This window comes from Rana temporaria, chromosome 1 (assembly GCF_905171775.1).
Source record: "Rana temporaria chromosome 1, aRanTem1.1, whole genome shotgun sequence".
In the NCBI taxonomy this organism is placed as follows: domain Eukaryota; kingdom Metazoa; phylum Chordata; class Amphibia; order Anura; family Ranidae; genus Rana; species Rana temporaria.
In genome coordinates this window covers 62,245,618-62,270,062 of record NC_053489.1, presented here as the reverse complement: position 1 = coordinate 62,270,062, position 24,445 = coordinate 62,245,618, and the positions used below count along the sequence as shown (strand labels likewise).

The 24,445-nt window shown below is 43.4% G+C and overlaps 1 protein-coding gene across 1 annotated transcript in view; it reads left to right on the top strand.

Moving 5' to 3' along the window:
* Positions 1-24,445, top strand: part of RICTOR (RPTOR independent companion of MTOR complex 2) — a 214,684-nt gene that overhangs the window by 70,840 nt on the left and 119,399 nt on the right.

Genomic DNA, 24,445 nt, shown 5'->3' with positions numbered 1-24,445 from the left:
CCTAAAAAAACAATGTGGCCTACGTAATGGATACCAACAAAAAAAGTTAATAACCGTGGTATACAAAAAAAACATACTAACGGCCTCTCTGGTCACAATACAGGGAGATTTTACAGTTATGTTCCCCCCTAATACCTTACAGTTCGGGGAGAGCACTGCCAGAGTGACTGATACTCACTCATAACTCCAGGCGTTCGTGGAGGCGGCAATGGTAAACCAGGGACAGTCGAACAACTTCTTTCGCCTACTTTCCCTGGTCTGGTCTCTAGTATCACCTATCTTTTAGGGCAGCAAAGTCTGGCAGTCAGCAGACTCTTTGTAACATGTTACGGGTTACTAGGAAAGGTAGGGGGGAGGTGGTGGGAAATGGTTCTGGACGAGAGGGGGGGGGGGTCCTGGGGGAGGGAGGTGAAGCCCACCACAGCTCGGTAAGAAAGTGGGGTCAAGGGGTCCATGGTAAGTGTCGTCAGGGTCTGAGGCGGATGTAATCATCCGTGGAAGTGAAGTGTATCCAACAGGCCCAGGTCTCCGTGAACTTCGCAGGGGTATCGTTCGATTGATGGATCAGTTCCTCCATCTCCATTGCCTTCTGAATGTGTTTAAACCAATCAGCTAGAGAAGGAGGATTTGAGGATAGCCAATTAAGCGGAATGCACATTCGTGCAGCATTTACCATATGCATAGCTAAGGACCGGCAATAACCACTCGGGAGCGAATTGGCATGGTGAAGGAGGAATTGGGCAGGCGTGTAGTCCAGAGTGTCAGTGGTTATCCGTGTGATGTATTTGTGGACTTCCGTCCAATAGGGTTGGAGTTTGTTGTCTTATGTTTAGCATTGGTTCGGAGCATGCTTGTTTGTACTTTGGATTTTTTTTCCGACTGACTTGTGTACACACAATCAGATAATCCGACGGCACACATTTGTTGTCGGAATATTTCAAAGCATGCTATAAAACCTTTGTTGTTGGAAATTCCAACATCAATTGTCCGATGGGGCATACAAACGGTCAGATTATCTGACAACCCTGCCAATTTTTGGAAAATCCGATCGTGTTTATGAGGCTTTACAGTAGCGGGATCTGCAGCAGCTACCAGCTGGAAACTGGATACATGACAGGTAAATGCACATATTCACCAGCACACCATGAATCGTCAAATGTCATTCAAAGCTTCATTACAGAAAGATCACATCACGAAAGACCAAGTGCTTAGTTTCTGAGCCACTCAGGACCCCTTTTGTCAGGGATGATCACAGGAAATAGTTTGTTAGGGCTGGCTTGGCCCAAAAACAGTAAAAGCAAAGGTGGAGTTGGGCTTTAAATAAAGACCTGGCCTAGACATTGTTTTCCATGTTTTTGCATGCTTAATAACATGTAGACATAACAGTTATTCCTGTATATACTTGAGTATAAGCCGAGTTTTTCAGCACATTTTTTGGGCTAAAAATGTCCCCCTCGGCTTATACTCGAGTCACCTTTTTGTGCCTGATCTTGCAGACTTTGGGGACCCGGTACCGGCTGGCACACATGTAGCCCCACTCTTCCTCTACAAGTGTGCAAAGTTTGTTGTCCGGGAGACCTATGGCCAGGGAGCACCAATTTTTCAAAGCCGGGCCCCCCTTTCATAGACTCCCATGTTAAGCGGTAATTTCTCCGGTGAATAGTGGACCCGGTACTGGTCGGTCGTAGGCCCCCTGGACCCGAAACTTGGCACACATGTAGCTCCATTTCTTCTCTACAAGTGTGCAAAGTTTGTTGGCTGGGGAGCACCGATTTTTCAAAAGCCGGGCACCCCTTCCATAGATTCCCATGTTAAACGTCAGTCGAGGCATGGGCACAGTGAGGCATGGGCACAGTGAGGCATGGGCACAGTGAGGCATGCACATGGACACAGTGAGGCATGCAGATGGACACCCTAGGCTTATACTCGAGTCAATACGTTTTCCCATTTTTTGTGGTAAAATTAGGTGCCTCGGCTTATACTCGAGTATATACGTACGGTATATAGGATTTTAGTGATCCTATCCCCAAAAAAGGCTGGCACCATCTTTACTCTTTCCAAGGACAGCATTTACATTCTTGCATGACTTAATCATGTAAATGTTGAACCTTCTGCAGAAGCATATTTTTTGGTGTGTGTGTACATGTCTCACACAGCTCGTTTCATTGCTGTTGCAACCTTATAGTGTAAAAAATATAAAAATCCAAACCCTCACACAGTTCGGTCCTACTGCTGCCTTTCTCCCTGTTACCTGCCATAGTAAAAATTCGTCAATGTCTTACACATATTATCTTCATTTCTGTCTGTTATTGTGTGGATGGACCTATCAGAACACTGCACTGATCGCCGGGGGAGGGGAGGAATCGCTTCCTCTGGCCTGCGGCAAACAGATGATGCTAAATTCTTCTAATATTTTCCTTTAAGGCAGTCATTGAAAGACTGTGCCAAGGCAAAGTCACTTGACTGAAGGTTTTTTTTTTCTTCTCTTCTTCATACCGTAGGATGCCTTGTAGAGTTACTGATATTAATTTACATATGAATGGAATCTGGTAGGTTGGATGAACAGTGCAAGCTTAAAGGGATTGTAAAGGCAGAAGGATTTTTTAATCTTAATGCATTCTATGCATTAAGATAAAAAAAAAAAAAAAAACAACCTGTGTGCAGCAGCCCCCCTTATACTTGCCTGAGCCCATCTTTATCCAGCAATGTTGCAGGAGTGTCTTGGCTGCTCCGGGACACCCTTTCTCATTGGCTGAGACAGCAGTGCGGTGTGATTGTCTCGCGCTGCTGTCCATCAAAATCAGTCAGCCAATAAGGGGAGAGAGGGGGCGGGGCTAGGTCATGGCTCCGTGTCTGAATGGACACAGGGAGCTGTGACTCGTCTCGGGTGCCCCCATAGCAAGCTGCTTGCTGTGGGGACACAGGAGGGAGGGGCCAGGAGCACCGAAGAGGGTCCTCACTGCACAGAGCAGGTAAGTATAACATGTTTGTTTTTTGTTTTTAAAGAGAAAAAAACGAGACTTTACAATCACTTTAACCCCATCCATCATTCTCCTGTTCTGATATCAGTGCTCTTAGACCTCGCTCAAATGGCCAATTAGTTGTGTGTCCCTTGCAGGGCCATTTTTTGCCGGCGTGGTGTTGCATGTGTTCCTTTGCTGGCAGCCCCATAGATTTCTATTGGGACATGCGGTTGCATGGACACAGCCGATGTGTCCATATGTGACGTCCGTGCGTGTGCACGGCCCTTAACGCACCCAAGGTGAGTTTGGGAACACATACCTACAGCAACATGGAAGTCAAATTGGGACACAGTAGTTGTATTGGATCTTTTGAACTGCAATGGGGATGCAAGCAACACCTGTGCTGGGAAAACACAGCTCTGTACAGGGCCCACAAGTAATCCATGTGAACGAGGCCTTCCCGGACACGAAGGCACTCCCGTTGGACAGGGCTATGGTAATGTACAGGCTATGCCTAGAAGTCAGGAGGTCAGACCCTAGTCTGCTGACACCAGCCGCCATCCCATACGATCCTGTCCATCAATAAACAGACGGATAGAGGACCTATGCCCCAATCGTTTTATTTGGATGGAAACGGACAGGATTTTTCGCATCGTACCAGTGTGAACCCAGCCTATATCGGGATCCCAATCTACTTGTTCCCCATGACAATCTACTTGTCCCGATTTAAAAAAATATATATATTTCAACCTAAATTGTATTTAAAGTGAAGGGTTGACATTTTTTGGTGCTTTTAGAAATGTTTTAAGACTTTTAAAAACAAAGGAAGCTTTATGGTTTTTAACGTTGCACTGTTTATCTCTTCTACCCCTCCCTGCCTGTCTCCAGCACAGCACCCGGGGACTAGCAGGGAGTGGAGAGACCTTGCAGTGACGATAACCGATTGGGTGCTCTTCAGGAGAGGGGAGTGTCAGGCTCTCAACGCTTAGCAGAAGCGCATCTGCTGAGCGAGCCAATGAGGAGCCAGCCTCAATGAGCATAAAAACTTTATTTTTTCAGGTTACCCTTGCACACAGAAGCACTTGGGTGCGGAGTACAAGTGCAGGCTGAGCAGCCAAATCAAGTTCCGTTGTCCACTTTGTTAATCATTTTAAGGCCAGGCCTTATCAGATGCATTTTTTTGTTTACAAATTTAAAATCATTTCTTATTTAGTATGTTCCTTTATTTATTTTTTATCACTTTATTGCTATCACTAAAAATTTAAACATCCCTTGTGATGATAAGCATGACAGGTCCTCTTTATGGAGACAACTGGGGCCTATAAGATCTCTCCTCTACCCTTGAAAAAAAAAAAAAATTGATCTGATGCTTTCCCCAAAAAATATTTACATCCGCCCTAAACCGTAAGTGATGTCATGACGTCTCTCCCAGCCTCCTAGATCATAGAGATGAGGAGAGACAATCTGGTCTCCTCACCTCTATAGCCAGCTCTGCGAACTGCTGGATGATTTCCCGGGCTTGCCAGTAAGAACAGTAACCCTGAGAAACATCAGCGAGAGGAGGGGAAGGCGGCGACTCCTGCTGCTTCTGGAAGTGATCCAGAGGCTAATTATCTGCTTGGTTCGCTTTTAGTTAAGAGAATCGCCTGCTGAAAATAAAGTAAACCCTGGCGCTTGCCCACAGCAAAAAACCTTCCAGGCGCCCAGAACTGCATGTCCCGGGCATCGGGCGATATGATTTGTGCATCCCTGAACTTCATTGGTTAGCTGCTCTGTTGTGTAAACATCTGTCTGGATTCATTTTTACTCTTTAGAAAGGGAAAACTTAAATTATAACTGCAGGATGGAGGGGAGAGGGATTAGAACACCTGTATATGTCCTGTTTACCATTATCACCAAGAGTGGAAGAAAATTCAAGATTTTGGGTTGTCACCAGAACAGGAATAGAGGAGAAATTTCCAATGAGTTCATTAGCTCTGGTGACAACCAGGGATTCCCTCACTTTGCAGTGATTTCCTCTCACTTCATGTTTTGTCTATAGAACAGGAAGTGAAGGAAAATCTCCCCAATGGTACACAGATGACAAAAAATAACCAACGGGTTTGAACCCTCGCTTATCCTCGGTTCACAATATGAATCGCACAGGAACCACACTGAAGTCCTGTGCAATTCACATGCGGTTCAGTGCGGTGGTATTTTGAGCCCAATCATTTTGATTGAATGCACCAATTTTAGACCCACACTGCAATCGGATCACATGATACTCATTTTGTGGCGCACGATTTTGTGCAGATAGGCGTTTGTGACCTGTGTTTGGGTGTAATTAAGATTTCACTAACGCCCGCTGTGGATCACAAGGGCAGTACAATCTGAATGCAGAGCACGGAATGCAGGTTTCTTTCATTGCATTCTAGTGAATCCAGGCTTACTCTATTAAAAAAAAGTTTTGCCTTTATTTCTACTTTAGAGGGGTTGTAAAGGTTCAATTTTAATTTTCTAAATAGGTTCCTTTAAGCTAGTGCGTTGTTGGTTCACTTACCTTTTCCTCCGATTTCCCTTCTAAATGTTTTTTTTCTTTGTGTGAATTTCTCATTTCCTGTTCCTCCTCAGTAAGGTGTTCAGTAAGCTATTCTAAATGACTTTGCATCGCTCAGATGATGGGGGCAAGCTTACTGAGGAGAAACAGGAAGTGAGAAATTCAAACAAAGAAAAAAAATCATTTAGAAGGAAATGGAAGGAAAAGGTAAGTGAACCAACAATGCACTAGCTTAAAGTAACCTATTTAGAAAATAAAAGACGAACCTTTACAACCCCTTTAATGATAATAAATATCAGCATTAGGGAAGATAAAAATCTTGTAATGCTGCTCATGGTTTGCCTTCCCAACACTGGTTTTGAGTACACACGTTTTATGAGAAATCAATGTAAAGTCCTGCAAGATGCTCTGCGCTGTATTATGCGACAAGACTCCTAACAACATGCGTTGGCCTGCAGCTTCATGCGTTTTCATTTATTTCAAAGGAACCACATGTATGTTAGAAACGCATATGTGCACATCCTGCCTTAATCGCTTGCTGAACGCATTACTTAGAAGTACGGCGGCTCTCCTGCACTGGATCATGTACCTAGTAGGGGGCGCGTGCTGATGGCTCTGTGGATGTGCTGTGATTAGACGCAGCAAAAGCCATTCGGCAGGTTTCAGCCAATGAATGTCCGCCGACACTCAATGACAGAGCTCTGTCTATGTAAACAAGGCAGAGTTCTGTCCTGTCAGCAGGGATCTGATAGATCTTTTCCCCTTACAGTGCAGGGAATAAAATCCATCGGATCCCTTAGAAAAAACAGCACACACAGTACACAAAAACACTGGCAAGGCACACATTTAACCCTTTGATTACCCCGAGCTGTTAAACCCCTTCCCAGCCAGTGTCATTAGTACAGTGACAGTGCATATTTTTAGCATTGATCACTGTATTGGTGTCACTAGTTCCCACAAAGCATCAAAAGTGTTAGGCTTCATTTCCATGGACGTTTTTACAGCCACTTTCTTTAGCCTTTTTTACAGCTTAAAAACGCCTGTCCATGTTTATTTATTTATTTTTTCAGCTGGAGCTCAAAAACGCAGCGGTAGCGTTTTTGAGCCTTTTTTAACGTCTGGCGTTTTTACAGCTCTACTCTGGAGCTTCAGAACGCCCTGGTCCTGCGTTTTTTTTACAGCTCAAAAACGCCTATGCCATTTGCAGCTCAGAAACGCCTATGAGGGCATGATGCCATAGAATAACATGGACAGGCATTTTTAAGCTGTGAAAAACGCTCAGAAAAGTGGCTGTAAAAACGTCAGTGGAAATGAAGCCTTAGTGTCAGACACTGCGCCGCAATATCGTAATCCTGCTATACAGTAAGTCGCACAAAAACACTGGTTAGGCAGACATTTAACCCTTTGATTTCCCCAAGCTGTTAAACCCCTTCCCAGCCAGTGTCATTAGTACAGTGGCAGTGCATATTTTTAGCATTGATCACTGTATTGGTGTCACTAGTTCCCACAAAGTATCAAGTGTTAGTGTCAGACACTGCGCCGCAATCCCGTAATCCTGCTATACAGTAAGTCGCACAAAAACACTGGTTAGGCAGACATTTAACCCTTTGATTTCCCCAAGCTGTTAAACCCCTTCCCAGCCAGTGTCATTAGTACAGTGGCAGTGCATATTTTTAGCATTGATCACTGTATTGGTGTCACTAGTTCCCACAAAGTATCAAGTGTTAGTTTCAGACACTGCGCCGCAATCCCGTAATCCTGCTATACAGTAAGTCGCTGATTGCCGCCATTACTAGTATAAAAAAATAAAATACAAATTCCAGTATAAATCCCATAGTTTGTAGACGCTATAATGTTGGGCGTAAACCAATCAATATTCGCTTATTGGGATTTTTTTTTACTGAAAATATGTAGTGGAATACATATTGGCCTAAATTCACAAATACATTTTTTTTCCTGGATATGTTTTATTCCAGAAAGTAAAAATGTATATTCTTTTTATTAAAAATTGTCAGTTCTTTTTTTTTTGTTGTTGTTGCTTATAGTGCAAAAAAAAACTAAAAAAAACCCAGTGGTTATGAAATGCAATCAAAAGCTCTATTTGTGGGGAAAAATGACATGCCACGCGGGAAGTCCAGCGCGTTGCTTTTCTTTTTCCCCACTTTGTTGCAGAAACCGGCAATAGTGCTCAAGTCATACTATCCATTATTCTGTCTGCAGCTTTTTTTGTTGTTTAACTAAAAACGTATTTTCGCCTTCTGTTGCTCATTGATATGAGCATCCTGTGCGGGTCTTGTGGTTTGTCTAATTTCCAGGAACTTCTCCATTCCCATACCAGTGTTGCTGTTTAGGTTTTTTTCTTTTCTTATTAATAATGTTTAGACATACTGGTCTTTCCCATGCAGGGTTTTTGTGGCGATGCATGAAGACATTCGCCTAAATTAAGAGGTTGCTTACTCATTTCAAACCCAAGAAATGCATGCTACTGTACTAAGAAACACTTGCTGCGGTTGATTTGCAAAGCTTACACCTGTTTTATAAATGTTTATTTCATATTTAGCAACAAGGCAGACCATAGACTTGTTTATTCATTGGTGACCTATATTAATCCATTTATGCTCTATGCACACTGTAAGCTAAAAAAAAAAATGCCAAAAAGACGATGGGTGAAAAATGCTAATGGCATTTTTGTGCCAGCTTCTAGTAGCATTTTAGAAACATTGAGCATTTTATTGGTGTTTTTGCAGTACATGGGGGGGGAACAATAAAAAAAAAAGCTGTTGGTAGCATTTCAGGAGAAGTTGGGTTGCATTCACACTTCAGCGTTTTGAATCGCAGGCAGATTTTGTTTGAATGACACCTCAAATCGCAGTGTGGGTCATGCGATAAATCGCGCTGCAATCTCAGCAATCCGCATGTCACCTTTTTATACAATGTGGAGGATTAACCCATTAGGGGTTATAAAAAATAAAAAAATAAAAAATTGAAGAAAGGGTATTGTCTTTCCTACAAACAGCCCTGCCCATTTATATAACATTCCATGAGGGCCTGCTTTGTGCATTCTTGGAAGACGGCACATTCTCTATCGGGATTGCTTCTATCAAGCAACATTCTTGTATCGTAAGATCCCTTGTGTCTCGCATTCGGTCAGAGCTTTACAGATGCTAGCAGGTTTAAATGACACATCAAATAGGTTGATATGCAAATGAAAGATATTAAAGACAAGATGGAATGCTGGTGAAGTCAGCAGTTTTCAGGCTTAGTCATTGTTGAAGTGATTACTGAATTCCAGCCTGAGGAGAGCATTCAGCTCAGCGTCTGTCCCATCCCTTTGGTGGGTGTCTTATTTGTAGCTGAGCCATCTAGAATGCATCCATTCATCCATGAGATCGTTTTTATCTGAGGTCATCAGAATGGGCTGGTACTGCTCTTTTCTATGGTCCCAGGAATGCCTTGTGTATAAAGGGAGTCCATACCTCTTATGCCGCGTACACACGACCATTTTTAATGGTCTAGAAAAAAACTACGTTTTTTTCAACCCGATTATTGTTAAGCCGGCCTTGCCTACACATGATCGTGAAAAAAAAACGCTCTAGCAAAGCGCGGTGACGCACAACACGTACACCGGCACTATAAAGAGGAAGTTCCGTTCGGATGGCGCCACCCTTGGGGCTGCTTTTATGCTAGTAAAACTTTGGTGAGAGACGATTTGCGCTTTTCTGTCTGTTACAGCGTGACGAATGTGCGATCTCCATTACGAACGCTAGTTTTACCAGAACAAGCGCTCCCGTCTCATAACTTGCTTCTGAGCATGCGCATTTTTTTCACGTCGTTAAAGTCCACACACGACCATTCTTTACAACGTTAAAAAAGACAACGTTAAAAAGGATGTGAAAAATAAGAGCATAGTCTAAATTTTTTTTTTATCAATAACAGTTTTATTCAGAAATTTTTCAATACACGTATACATGCAGGACCATTCTCGAAAGCAACATCTAGTGGAGTGGTCAAGAACATATTTGACAATGTCCAAAGGTCTGTCTGACCAGTTATGTGTCCTCTCGTGAGGTAGCGAACAATTCGTGCCGAGTATCAGCTACATAAACCGGTTAAGTGCAAAGTACGAGATAAACATTTCAGTGCAACATTGTACTAGTGAGCAATCTTGTGTCACCAGTGGGCTCACAGGAAGAGATAAGAAGAAGAAAGGAAAGGAAACGGCAAAAAGAAGGGGGAGGGGAAAAGAGGAGGGAGGCAGGGAAGGAGGGGGGGAGGGAATGGGATGGGAAATCTCCAATGTGGTTCAGCTACCTGATCAGGATACCTCCTCCCGGCGGTGCCAAAGCTCCCAGACCTTGTCGTGGGCCAGTCTAAATTTTTAATGGCCATTTCGTGGAAAATGCTCTGGAGCCCACACACGATCGTTTTTAATGACATTAAAAAAAAAACTTCATTTTTTACATCCCGAAAAACGGTCGTGTGTACGCGGCATTAGACCCTGTTCACATCTGAGCAATTTGGATCTTCACCAGTCTCAACAATAGGATTTCCATTGTATTCTATGGTGCCCATTCACACCTCAATCTATTGAAGCCTGAAGCTCATCCTCACTTACATATTATAGCTGAGTATATTTTAAATAGTTTTAAAACATGAAATGGAAATTTTTTAAATACCTTTTTATTTTAGCCTCTTTTTCTACATTGTTCGGTTCACAGGGAGCAGGCTGATAGAAGGGGAGTACATAGAAGTGACCTCAATGGTGTGCTACTATGCCGCAGTATGCGATTTTGAAGGGCTTTCAAGGGGTTTGAAGGGCAGATGTCTGCTATAAACCCCAGTATTAAAATTATCAGCCGACAATTCTCTTTTTCCTAAAAGCGATGTGAGCTGCTGATTGGCTGCTGGATCGCTTTAAGAAGAAGTGGGAGGGGTGTGTCCCTCTCTTGCTGCTCATTAGTGTATCTGGGGCTTGTCCATCTCAACAGGAAGCCCATGATCTGATACAGGGGTTTTCTTGGCTGGCCATAGAGGTGAACAGAGACCAGATCGTCTTTGATCACCTCTATGATCTAGGAGGTTGGAAGCAATGTCATGACGTCATTTCCAGTTTAGAGCAGATATAAACACTGCATTTTATTTTTGTGGGAAAGAAACAGATCAATGTTTTTTTCCCTATAGAGAGGACCAGGCTGTCATGTTTTATCACAAGGGCTGTTTACATTTGTTGTGATAAAAGTGATCAAAAAAATTAAAAGGGACCGAGAAAAAATAAATAAATGTTTTTAATAAAATAATTAACTTTTTTTTATAGCGCCCCTATGCTTGTGCGCAGAGGCAAACGCATACATAGGCCGCGTGTGCATATATACACTGGGGCAGATCCACAGAGATCTGCACCCGCGCAGCGTATCAGAGACTTACTTGTCCTCGGTTCGAATCCTGAATGAATTTGCACCGTAAGTTACGGTGGCGTAGTCTATCTCTGGTGGTGTAACGGCGCGTAATTCAAATCGGCGATTAGGGGGCGTGTTTCATTTAAATGAAGCGCGTCCCCACGCCGAATGAACTGCGCATGCGCTGTCCCTAAATTTCCCGCCGTGCATTGCGCTAAATGACGTCACAAGGACGTCATTTTTTTTAACATAGACGTGAATTCCGTCTATCCCGATTCACGGACGACTTACGCAAAAAAATCAAAATAAACGCGGGAACGACGGCCATACTTAACATGGCAGGTCTAACTATAAGCGACGAAATACCAGCTTTAACTATACGCCGGAAAAAGCCGACTAGAGACGCCGGAAAAAAATGCGCTGGCCGCTCGTACGTTCGTGGATCTTCGGAAATAGCTAATTTGCATACCCGACGCGGAAAACGACGTGAACGCCACCCAGCGGACGCCGAAGAATTGCATTTTAGATCCGAAGGCGTACGAAGACGTACGCCTGTCGGATCTAACCCAGATGCCGTCGTATCTTGTTTTGAGGATTCAAAACAAAGATACGACGCGGGTAATTTGGAAAGAATGCCGGCGTATCAGTAGATACGCCGGCGTACTCGCTCTGTGGATCTGCCCCAAAATGTTTAAAATACACATGTGAGGTATTGTGAGAGCAATAAGTCTAGCTTTAGACCTCCTCTGTAACTCTAAACTGGTAACCTGTAAAAAAATAAATTAAAGCCGAGATCCACCCGATTTTTTTTTTTTTTTAAAGCCAGCAGCTACAAATACTGCAACTGCTGAAAATTTACACTTACCTGTCCAGCGCGCCCGCGATGTCAGCAGCCGTTGCAGCTTCACTGCCCAGTTCCCAACTGCGCATGCGCGAGCATTACTCGGCATAACATCATATTTTACAAAACAATTTGGTTATATATTGTGTTTTTTGCTTTTAAAATATTTTTGCAAAAATACCATGTGACATAAAAATATTGCAGCGACCGCGATTTTATTCTCTAGGGCCTCTGCTAAATTTTTTATTTTTTTAAAATGTTTGAGGTTCTAAGTAATTTTCTAGCAAACAATTACAGATTTTTACTTCTAAACAAAAACTGCCAGAAAAGGCCTGGTCTTAAAGTGGTTACAATTAATTTACAAGCTGGGGTGGTCCTGGGGGCTTTTTTCGTATCGACCATGATAGACGATGGATTAAGAAACTGGCAGAAGAAAATTTATATTTAGCTCTTTGCCCCCAATTCTTGCACTGCATGCATTGTGAGCTGGTTCCTGTGACAGCTGCATTCATTGTTTTGTCATTTTGACATTTTTTTCATCTGCTCAACAAAAACAAGAGCAAGCAGTTCATTATGAAGTGTATTTACAGCTTTTTACTGCAAGCACCATGACTTCTAATTTTGTAGGTTAGAAAACAATACACTTTCCTGCTTTAAATTCCGATCGGATGACATGGACGCGGGCACAGTTTTGTGTGTGGACGTTGTGGAGTTCCATTCTACTGAAGAACAATTGGGCCTGTTTAGACATTTTGACTTTCATTCATTCTTCTTGCAGGGGAATGTAACTGCTGAGTCACAAGATATTGAGAATCATTGCACTCTTTGCCATTTGGTATCTACTTCTGATTTGTGTGGTCGTTTAACTGTTGATTATCAAGTCATAAGCAGATGATTAGTAACAGGGATTGAACAATAAAGCATACCCAAAGCCTGGGACAAAAAATGTATTTCTTTCTCGTCCATTAACCACTTCACCCCCTGGAAGATTTGGCTGCTTAATGACCTGGCCATTTTTTGTGATACGCACTGTGTTGCTTTAAAGCGGGGGTTCACCCGTACATAACATTTTTTCCCCTTAGATTCCTGCTCGTTTTGTCTAGGGGAATCGGCTATTTGTATTAAAATATGATCTGTTTTCGAGATGCATCCTCTCCGCCACTTCCGGGTATGGGCTGCGGGAATGGGCGTTCCTTCTTGATTGACAGTCTTCCGAGTGGCTTCCGACGGTCGCATCCATCGCGTCACGATTTTACGAAAGAAGCCGAACATCGGTGCGCAGTATAGAGCCGCACCGACGTTCGGCTTCTTTCGGCTACGAGTGACGCGATGGATGCGACCGTCGGAAGCCTCTCGGAAGACTGTCAATCAAGAAGGAACGCCCGCTCCCGAAGACCCATACCCGGAAGCGACGGAAGAAGATGCATCTCGAAAACGGTAAGTACGGCTCATATTTTAATACAAATAGCCGATTCCCCTAGACAAAACGAGCAGGAATCTAAGGGGAAAAAAAAAAAAAAAAAAGGAATTGGTTGTACTCCCGCTTTAACTGACAATTGCCCAGTCGTGCGATGCTGTTTCTCACAAATAGAGATTTATTTTGGTGGTATTTGATCACCTCTGCGGTCTTAAATTTTTTTGCGATATAAACAAAAGAAGAGCAATGATTTAAAAAAAAAAAAAAAACACTGGCCCGGATTCACGTAGAAGCGCGCATCTTTGTGCGGGCGTAACGTATCCTATTTACGTTGTGCCTCCGCAACTTTGACAGGCAAGTGCCGTATTCTCAAACCAAAGTTGCGGCGGCGTAGCGTAAATAGGCCGGCGTAAGCCTGCCTAATTCAAATATGGAAGATGTGGGCGTGTGTTATGTAAATTTAATGTGACCCCACGTAAATTACACTTTTTATGAACGGCGCATGCGCCGTCCGTGAAAGTATGCCAGTGCGCATGCTCCAAATTAACCCGCAAGAAGCCAATGCTTTCGACGTGAACGTAAATGACGCCCAGCCCTATTCGCGAACGACTTACGCAAACGACGTAAAATGTAAAAAAATCTGCGCTGGCCCAACGTCCATACTTAACATTGGTACGCCTCATATAGCAGGAGTAACTTTACGTCAGGAAAAGCCGAACGCAAACGGCGTATCTGTAATGCGACGGCCGGCCGTACGTTCGTGAATTGGCGTATCTAGATGATTTACATATTTCTATGCGTAAATCAGCGTACACGCCCCTAGCGGCCAGCGTAAATATGCAGTTAAGATACGACGGCGTAGGAGACTTACGCTGGTCGTATCTTATACAAATTCTGGCGTATCTGATTCTTTGAATCAGGCGCCAAGATACGACGCCTCAGACTCAGAGTTACGACTGCGTATCTGGAGATACGCCGGCGTAACTCGTACGAGAATCTGGGCCACTATCTTTTACCTTTTGCTTTATTAAATATCCCATTTTTTTTTTTAATACGAAAAACACATTTCTTCCTCAGTTTAGGCCAATATGTATTCTACATATTTTTGGTAAGAAAAATCGCAATAAGCGTATATTGATTGGTTTGCGCAAAAGTTATAGTGTGTACAAAATAGAGGCTATATTTATGACATTTTTATTATTATTATTATTTTTTTTACTAGTAATGGCGGCAATCGGCGATTTTTATCGGGATTGCGGTGGACAAATCGGACACTTTTTTGACACATTTTTGGGACCATTGACATTTTATACATCGATTAGTGCTATAAAAATGCACTGATTACTGTATAAATGACACTGGCAGGGTAGGGGTTAACACCAGGGGGTGATCAAGGTGTTAACGGTGTTCCCTAATGTGTGTTCTAACTGTAGGGGGGATGGGACTGACTAGGGGAATAGAGAGATTGGTGTTCATACATAATATGAATACATGATCAGTCTCCTCACCCCTGAGAGAACCGGGATTTGTGTGTTTACACACACACACACACACACACACACATCCCTATTTTCGTTTTGTAACGAGCAATCGCGGGTTCCCGGCGGTCATCGTGATCGCCGGGCACTCGCATTGGCTAAGGGGAAACGCTTTGGGCACGGGTGTGCCGCTGGAGGCGTCTTAAAGAGCCGACATACAGCTATGACGGCTGGCGCAGGGGAGCCAGACTGCCGCAGTATAACCGCAGTGGCTGGTCCGGAAGCGGTTAAAGGACACGGGAGGCCTTTCACCTTCAGGTTACCCTACACTAGCCAAACCAAAAGAAAAAACTGTTAGCCTGGCTTGTTATCCTTTGCAAAAACTCGGGAAGATTGCATATCAGTTGCTTGGGTGCAGAAGTTGGTGCCCCAGGGCTACGAATTAAGGTTTCGCTCCCTGCGCCTCCTTGTTTTCTTTCTTCCTTTGCAGCTTTTGCCTGGTGCACACAATGAGAAAATCGCATCAAAAAGCCTGCTTTTGGAGCAACCGTCCAATATTTTGATCTTTGGTACACAGCTTTTATGAGCCGATCACAACAGTTCATGCAAACTTATCTGAAGGACCGGACCCCAGTTGATCTACATTGTATACACCCCTCCACATCTAGTTTATGTTGGTAATGTCTAGCGGTCGAGGGCTCCTATCTCTACATTTGGTGGGGTTGTAGGCCCCTCCCCCCATTCTGGCAGAGCATATTTACATTTTTCCCCCTCTTTTTCATCTTTTCCTTTCTTTGTTTTGTTTTTCATTGCAAAATCATATAAAAGGGTTGGTTACCTCCCACTCTGTTCCAGTTTTATTTTTTACTGTGTTTTTGACTACCATATACATTATCTTTCCATTGCACTTTTTGATCTATTTTTTGTATATGGTTCTCATTGACTGTATGACATATTATGGAAAGTATTTTACATCCTTATGTATCAAAAATAAAGGGTCTTACAGGCTACCAGAATTATTCACTCACAATATTATATATGAAATATTCAGCTGCAGACACTGTTCACATTCTCATATGATTGTGCTGGCGATTAAATAAAAAAATCAATGTGCCGCGATATACTCTGCGGAGCAAGTATCCTTTATCTACGTGCAAAATTACACATCCAGGGCCAGATCCACAGACCGAGTACGTCGGCGTATCCACTGATAGTTAGATCTGACAGGCATACGTCCTCGTACGCCTTTCGGATCTAAGATGCAATACTTCGGCGTCCGCTGGGTAGTGTTCACGTCGTTTTGCGCGTCGGGTATGCAAATTAGCTATTTCCGACGATCCACGAACATACGCGTGGCCGTCGCATTCTCTTACATCGTCTCTAGTCAGCTTTTTCCGGCGTATAGTTAAAGCTGCTTTTTTGCGGCGTATAGTTAGATTTGCCATGTTAAGTATGGCCATCGTTCCCGCGACGAAATTTTAATTTTAAATTTTTTTTGCGTAAGTCGTCAGTGAATCGGGATGGACTAAGTCACGTCTAAGTTTAAAAAATGATGTCCTTGCGAACGTCATTTCGCGCAATGCACGGCGGGAAATTTAGAAACGGAGCAAGCACAGTTCATTCAGCGTGGGGACCCGCTTCATTTAAATGAATCACGCCCCTAATCGCCGATTTGAATTCCGCCGCCAGAGATACACTACACCGCCGTAACTTACGGCGCAAATTCGTTGTGGATTTGAAACAAAACCAAGTAAGTTACGGCGGCGTAGTGTATCTTAGATACGCTGCGCCGGTGCAGATCTATGTGGATCTGCCCCCCAGTGTTCAGGATCCTTTTCCTTGTGACAAAATGCTATTTAACATCAAATATATCATATAGTCATAAAATAAGTGCAAAATTACATTTAAAGTGTTCAAATTCCTATACCATATAAAAATATTTGTTAATTACGACATCATGTGGAATAAAATTAATTTAACCACTTCAGCCCCGGACCATATTGCTGGTCAAGGACCAGGCCACTTTTTGCGATTCGGCACTGCGTCGCTTTAACTGACAATTGCGCAGTCGTGCGACATGACTCCCAAACAAAATTGGCATCCTTTTTTTTACGACAAATAGAGCTTTCTTTTGGTGGCATTTGGTCACCTCTGCGTTTTTTAGTTTTTGCGCTATAAACAAAAATAGAACGACAATTTAAAAAAAAAATGAATATTTTTTACTTTTTGCTGTAATAAATATCCCCAAAAATATATATATATAAAGAAAAAATTTCCTCAGTTTAGGCCGATACATATTCTTCTACATATTTTTCGTAAAAAAAAATCAAAGTAAGTGTTTATTGATTGGTTTGCGCAAAAGTTATAGCGTTTACAAAATAGGGGATAGTTTTATGGCATTTTTATTAATATTTTTTTTTTCTAGTAATGGCGGCCATCAGCGATTTTTATCGTGACTGCAACATTATGCGAGACACTTCGGACACTTTTGACACATTTTTGGGACCATTGGCATTTTTATAGCGATCAGTGCTATAAAAATGCATTGATTACTATAAAAATGCCACTGACAGGGAAAGGGTTAACACTAGGGGGGCGAGGAAGGGGTTAAGTATGTTCCCTGGAGGGGAAGGGGGGGGGGGTGGACTGACTAGGGGAAATGACGGATCGCTGTTCATACATTGTATGAACAGACAATCAGGCATTTGTCCCCCTGACAGGACCGGGAGCTGTGTGTGATCGAGCGCGCGTCCCTATTGGCTGCTCGGCGAGCAGAGCCGACCTGCCGCCGTATAACTGCGGCGGCTGGTCGGCAAGCGGTTAAATATGTGCAGTTCGTGAAGTGCAATAAAGTGATCAATAGTGTCCATCAGAAACCTTATAAAGTTCAGTTCAAGTAGATTCTTGTGAACCGTCCAGTACTACTAGGGCACAATGTTACATGTAGACTGATGGAGGCTTCACCTCCCTCATATTCTAAGATACAGTCTGGAGACTGCCAGAAATCCGCCCATTCTGAGGGGCAATGACATTGCTATCTATTTTTTATCCCGGGAAGTATGCTTTAAAGACCACCCCCAGCATTAAGTGATCCCCCCTTGCAGTGAGTAGTTGACCTCTTCATTTCCCTCCTAATTTTTTTTGGAACAGCTTTAACCGCTCAAAAAAAGCAGTTCAGGTTCTTGATTTCATTTATGCTGGTGTCTATTCACTATCCATTTCGGTTTCTTGTATTATTGGAACCTAACCGAACACCCAAAATATCTGTGCTGTTGGTGATAAAGATCGTGTTGATGTATAATGTCGCACATTGGTAAAAATATCCATACGCTGGTTGGATTTTATTTCTGCGGTTGGAAAGCACCCTATTAATTGGTTTGTCTTTTTTTCAGCTGTGGGAAACACCTTTTTCAGTTGCAGAGATATATTTAAGCACATTTATCTACCAGTGTGATTGCTATATAATAAGCACAGCTTCATTTGGCTCAATTGACCAGGGATTGGTGGCGCAGACGGGTGTTCATACTGTTTACCCTTCTAATTTTTAAGGCACTTTTATACTTTTTGTTTATTTATTTTGCAATTTCTATATATTTTGAATGCCATAAAGGGCCCCTTTCACAAGAGCAGACCGATCGGGCTTGCCTGTCCATTTTTTGAGGTGGACCCGATCAGACCACCAATTGTTCTCTATAGAACCCGATCAGTCCACCAATTGTTCTCTATAGAACCCAATCAGTCCACCAGAAACAGATGGATAGGGATCCGTCTAGCGCAGTGGTTCTCAACCCCTCTAGTGCCGTGACCCCTTGATTAAATTTCCCAAACTGTTGGGACCCCTAACAGTAGAATTTTCATAGCGTGGGTTGTCAGCGCCCCTAACCCTCGGACATTTAGGACTCCCTGAGTCCATTCCACTCGTACCATATTAAAACCCCTTCTGGTAAATTTTAGGATGTTACATTCTCTTTATGTTCTCCTTTCTTTCCCTTTTATCTCTCTATCTTAATTTATTTTAACCCCCCCCCCCCCATCTCCTTTAGCTGTCTTTCCTGTTCTTTCTCTTATTTCTCCCTCTCCCTTCTATGTATTCTCTATTTTTATGCCTTCTCTTACTCCTTGGGGGGAGTTGGGATGAGTGGCAGTGCTGGCGGGGAGTTCTGATCAGCCAACTTGGGTGCTCTTGATCAAGATCACCTGCTGACCTGAGAACTGCAGTAGGGACTTTAAACGGCAACTCTAATCACAGGTAGCGTTACCCACTGTGTCCCCAGCTCTGTAGTGTCTCGCAGCAGTGACCCCTATGCTGAAATCAGAAGATAGGGTCTTCTCCAGCCCCTCCCACTTCACATTCCTCACCAGTCAGCTGACCTCTAGTCTCTGCCTGCCCCACAGCCATGTTGTGAACTGAATGGGTGGCCACAGGCTCCAGGAACTGCCCTGCTGGGCATCTGCGAAAAGGCTGTGAGTGCTGCGGGCTTCAGGAACAGCCCAGGATTTGGTGACCCCTGGCAAATTGTCATTTGACCCCCAGGTTGAGAACCACTGGTCTAGCGGATCGAGTTGGATGGAAACGGACAGGCAATTCTGTAACCTACCTCACTTGTCTGCATGGTAAACTGTAAAGATGAGGTCTTTGTCACCCAGAAACTTCTGGAATGAGCTCTGCTGAGACAGACTGTTTTTTTTTAGGGTACTTTCATCTGGGATGAATTGTTTTTACTGTTTTTATAGATCCAAATCCATATATATATATATATATATATATATATACACACACAACACCTACCCTAGCAACCAGGGATTCCAGTGCAGCAGTGGCAGCACCGGTCAGCTCTAACATGAAGTTAGAAGCTCACTGCATTTCTGGCCAAATCGACAGGTATTTTGCCTTCAAAAAGATATGCCTGGATGGCTGCACTACTAGGATCCTCTAAAATGCATCCTTTATTAGCAAGAGGTAGACACAAAGAAATGGCCAAGAGACCGCATATGGGAAAAGAGCAGGAGATGGTAAGGCCAGCCACAGATGGAGCGCATTTCTTTCCTGCAACCACAGTGCCCACAGCTTATAAATCATCTTTTTACAAATACTGCCACTATATACCTTTTTGGATGATCTGTATACCACGGTTACATCATAAACTGCACAGTTTCTCCAGTGCTGAGAGTTTAGGAAGGAGGAGATTTCCACTTCAGCCTGTATACACGCCCACATGTGTGATGTCATTATCATGTGACCTGGCTAGCTCCGATCAACAAGTGAATGTTCTCTCCAGCATAAAAGAAACAATTGAGCATGTGCAGGTCGTCTCCCTGCCTGTGTTAGCTGGCCTTCCCCCGATAGACCGTGCAGGAGGGGAAGGATCTGTGCATACAGGATAAAACAACCTTTTTACTCAATGCACAGGATTAACCCCTTAAGTTCCACTGCGAGTATAACAAGCATGCTATGCTGCATATACAGACTGATTTTACTGTTGTGGGTTTAGTAACACTTTAACACAGTGTTGACAAGTGTAATCCCTCCCACAAAGCCATTGTGCTCTCCCAGCAATAATCACATGTACAATCCGTCAGGCTGGTTGTACCCAAGTTGATCGATTAACTTGGCTACATTCAGCCTGCCCATACATGGTTTGAGTATCGGCCGGTCAAGTGGACCGTTGGACGAGGACTCGCAGACTTCTACCTATAGGATATACTACACGAGACAGAGGTGTTTTTGTCATGGTCTGAATTGTGGTTCATGTATCACAGGATAACCTATGATAGTATATGTTCTTAATATATTTTGTACATGCAATGGCGTTTTTTTTTTTTTTTTTTTAATACTTGTAAATATATTTTTACAAAGCTGTGTTTTTGTCTCATGTGGGGGCCTGTAAAGTCTGTATATTGGTAGGATTTGTTTGGCAAATTTCCACTAGTATAACATTTGGATGTGGAGGGTGGAGGTCCCTTGTTTTTTGGTGTTAAAGGGAGTAATAGTGCCCTATTGTTAGTGTCAATGGGAGGAAAAGTGCCCTATGATTGGTATCAATGGGAGGAATAGTGCCCCACCATTGGTATCAATGGGAGGAATAGTGCCCCGTCATTGGAATCAATGGGAGGAATAGTGCCCTGTCATTGGAATCAATAGGAGGAATAGTGCCCCGTCATTGGAATCAATGTGAGGAATAGTGCCCTGTCATTGGAATCAATGTGAGGAATAGTGCCCTGTCATTGGAATCAATGTGAGGAATAGTGCCCTGTCATTGGAATCAATGGGAGGAATAGTGCCCTGTCATTGGAATCAATGGGAGGAATTGTGCCCTGTCATTGGAATCAATGGGAGGAATTGTGCCCTGTCATTGGAATCAATGGGAGGAATTGTGCCCTGTCATTGGAATCAATGGGAGGAATTGTGCCCTGTCATTGGAATCAATGGGAGGAATAGTGCCCCGTCATTGGAATCAATGAGAGGAATTGTGCCCTGTCATTGGAATCAATGGGAGGAATTGTGCCCTGTCATTGGAATCAATGGGAGGAATAGTGCCCTGTCATTGGAATCAATGGGAGGAATAGTGCCCTGTCATTGGAATCAATGTGAGGAATAGTGCCCTGTCATTGGAATCAATGGGAGGAATAGTGCCCTGTCATTGGAATCAATGGGAGGAATTGTGCCCTGTCATTGGAATCAATGGGAGGAATTGTGCCCTGTCATTGGAATCAATGGGAGGAATTGTGCCCTGTCATTGGAATCAATGGGAGGAATTGTGCCCTGTCATTGGAATCAATGGGAGGAATAGTGCCCCGTCATTGGAATCAATGAGAGGAATTGTGCCCTGTCATTGGAATCAATGGGAGGAATTGTGCCCTGTCATTGGAATCAATGGGAGGAATAGTGCCCTGTCATTGGAATCAATGGGAGGAATTGTGCCCTGTCATTGGAATCAATGGGAGGAATAGTGCCCTGTCATTGGAATCAATGGGAGGAATAGTGCCCCGTCATTGGAATCAATGAGAGGAATAGTGCCCCGTCATTGGAATCAATGGGAGGAATAGTGCCCCACCATTGGTATTAATGGGAGGAATAGTGCCCCATCATTGGTATTAATGGGAGGAATAGTGCCCCACCATTGGTATTAATGGGAGGATTAGTGCCCCACCATTGGTATTAATGGAAGGAATAGTGCCCCACCTTTGGTATTAATGGGAGGAATGGTGCCTCACCATTGGTATTAATGGGAGGAATAGTGCCCCACCATTGGCATCAATAGAAAGAATAATGCCCCACCATTGGTATCAATGGGAGGAAAAATACCCCACCGTTGATATCAATGGGAGGAATAATACCCCACCGTTGATATCAATGGGAGGAATAGTGCCCAACTATTGGTAGCAGTGGAAGGAACTGTGCCTCATCGTTGGTATCAATGAGAGGAAAAGTGCCTTATCGTTGGTATCCATGGGGAGAATAGTCCCCCACCTTTATCAATGGGAAGAAGAGTGCTCCATGATAGGTGTTAGTAGAAGGAATTGTACCCCAAAGTTGGTGTAATTGCGAACAATTTTGCCCCACCGTTGGAATCAATGGGAAGACATTGTGCCCCATTGTCTGTGTCAGTGGTAGGATTTTTGCTCCACTGCTGACAGCGAGGTGAGAAATGCGCTATGGGCCGGATAAAAGCAAGCAAACTGACGCAGTTTGGAGACCACTAACCTAGACCAAGGGACTTAGAACTCTGTTGTGTTCCTTGACAAATGTAAGATTTGGGAGGTTTGGCGTGCAATTACCTTATAAGAAATGTGTCCCGGTTCCTGTTCCTGACTGGATGTTAGGGGTAAAGATCTATAGATTTATTTGTGACAAAGCTGGGGAAATGCTTGAAGAGACTTATCTTATCTAACATCTACAGAGACTCAGAGAGGTTTTCACAATGAGTTATTTATGAGCTGACTGGAGATTTTATGAACAGTTTAACGCATTCATGTTGCTTCCTGTTAACGACTTTTGTTTTTAGTTCTGAGTTACAAATTGTAACGCGCTGGGCCAGTTTTTAGCACCATTTACCAGAAAGTAGAATCATATTTTCACCATGAAGAAGCCGTTCACACGTTGAGGTGCCACATTGTATGGAAAATTCAGTCGTAGAAACTGGCTTGGTTATATGCCTACCAGATAGGGGGTTATACATTACATGTAACGAGCTTAGCCATGGCACGGTCTTATACAGTATATTGCTACATAAAAACATAAAGAAATGCACAGCTATATTTGCAGGTGATCATATAACCCGGTTGGTCAAGTCCACGTAATTTTAAAGTGGTTTTAAAGGCTAAAGGTTTTTTATCTTCATGCAATGCTCACCTGAGCTCCTTCTAGATCCACTGTTGTGCACGAGAGCCTCCCACTGTTAATCACAGCCAGTGAGCCAATTAGGAAGAGGAAGGGGGAGGGGGGTGAGCCACGGTTCTATGTGTCTTATGGAAATATAGAGTGGGGCTCCGGACCGAGCATGCACCAGTGCCCCCATAGCAATCGGCTTGCTATTGGGGGCTTTGATAAAGGGAGAGGAGCCAGGAGTGCTGTCGGGGGACCCCAGACAAAGAGGATCGGAGCTGCTCTGTGTGAAAGCACTGCATTGGACCAAGTGGGCTACACTAAGAGAGTGGGGACATGACTTAAAAAATAAAATTAATCCTATTCCCTTAAAGCATGGTTTACAGCACAGTGCTTGTGATGCGTAATCTGGCCCCCTATATCACCTCAAATACCTGGCTGATCCTGCCTGGCTATGCCCCCCCCCCCAGTAAACTGACCACGGTTTATTAAGGCTGCTGAGCCCTGACACCGGGGTCAGTTTTTTTGTCTCCATCATCTTCTGCTATCTGCAGCTCTCCTTGGTCTCCTTCTGTCCCCCCCCCCTCCCTGCCTGTCCGCTCTCAATAGCGCCGCCCTTCTCCCTTCCCTGTAATTACAGAACTATGTAATCTTTATACCATCACCTCTGTTGGGTAACAACCTGTTTCCTAGTACCTGCGCGTTATAGAAAAAAAAAACAGATTTTACAGCTCTCGGCTTTCTCCTCCTCTCCTTTCCTCCTCACAGCTGATGTCAGTGGGAGTTCTCGGCCCCGCCCACTGGACCTGTCAGACTGGGAGAGGAGAGAGCACAGATACTAAGACATAGGTTGTTATCGAACAATTGGGATGATATAAAAATCACTTGCTGGCTTAACAACTACTTTAAAAAACAGTTAATGCAAAGGTACAGTTTTTCTGCATGATGAAAGTTGGTGTATTGAAACCCAAGAATTGAAATTAAATAAATTGCAGCCAACTAGGGCTGCAACTAACGATTATTTTCATAATCGATTAGTTGGCCGATTATTGTTTCGATTAATCGGGTAATAGCCTTAAAAAAAAAAAAAAATTGAATGTTTGCATTTTTTTGGGCCAATTTGTTGTTGGGCAGATCACAAAACACAAATTGCAGCAAAAACACATTACATGCTATTCTGCAGCTTCTCAATTGAAGTATATTGAAACAAAATGGCACCATTTTGCATTAAAAAGTCCTTGCCCTTTCCAAATAGGCAGCAGCTGAAAAAAAATCATGGATTTGAACGTGTCCCATAGGAAAACATGTATATTAATTGTAGTGTTTCTGCGAAAAGCACCAAAAAACAGAGGTGTGAACCCAGGCCTGAGATGTTTAGTAACATAATGGGGGGTCAAAAAACTAAAATAAGTACAAAAAGAGCAAATAATCGCTACTGTAAGGGGTTCATTTTTTTACTGTAGGATAGTGAAAGTAATATTTACAGTA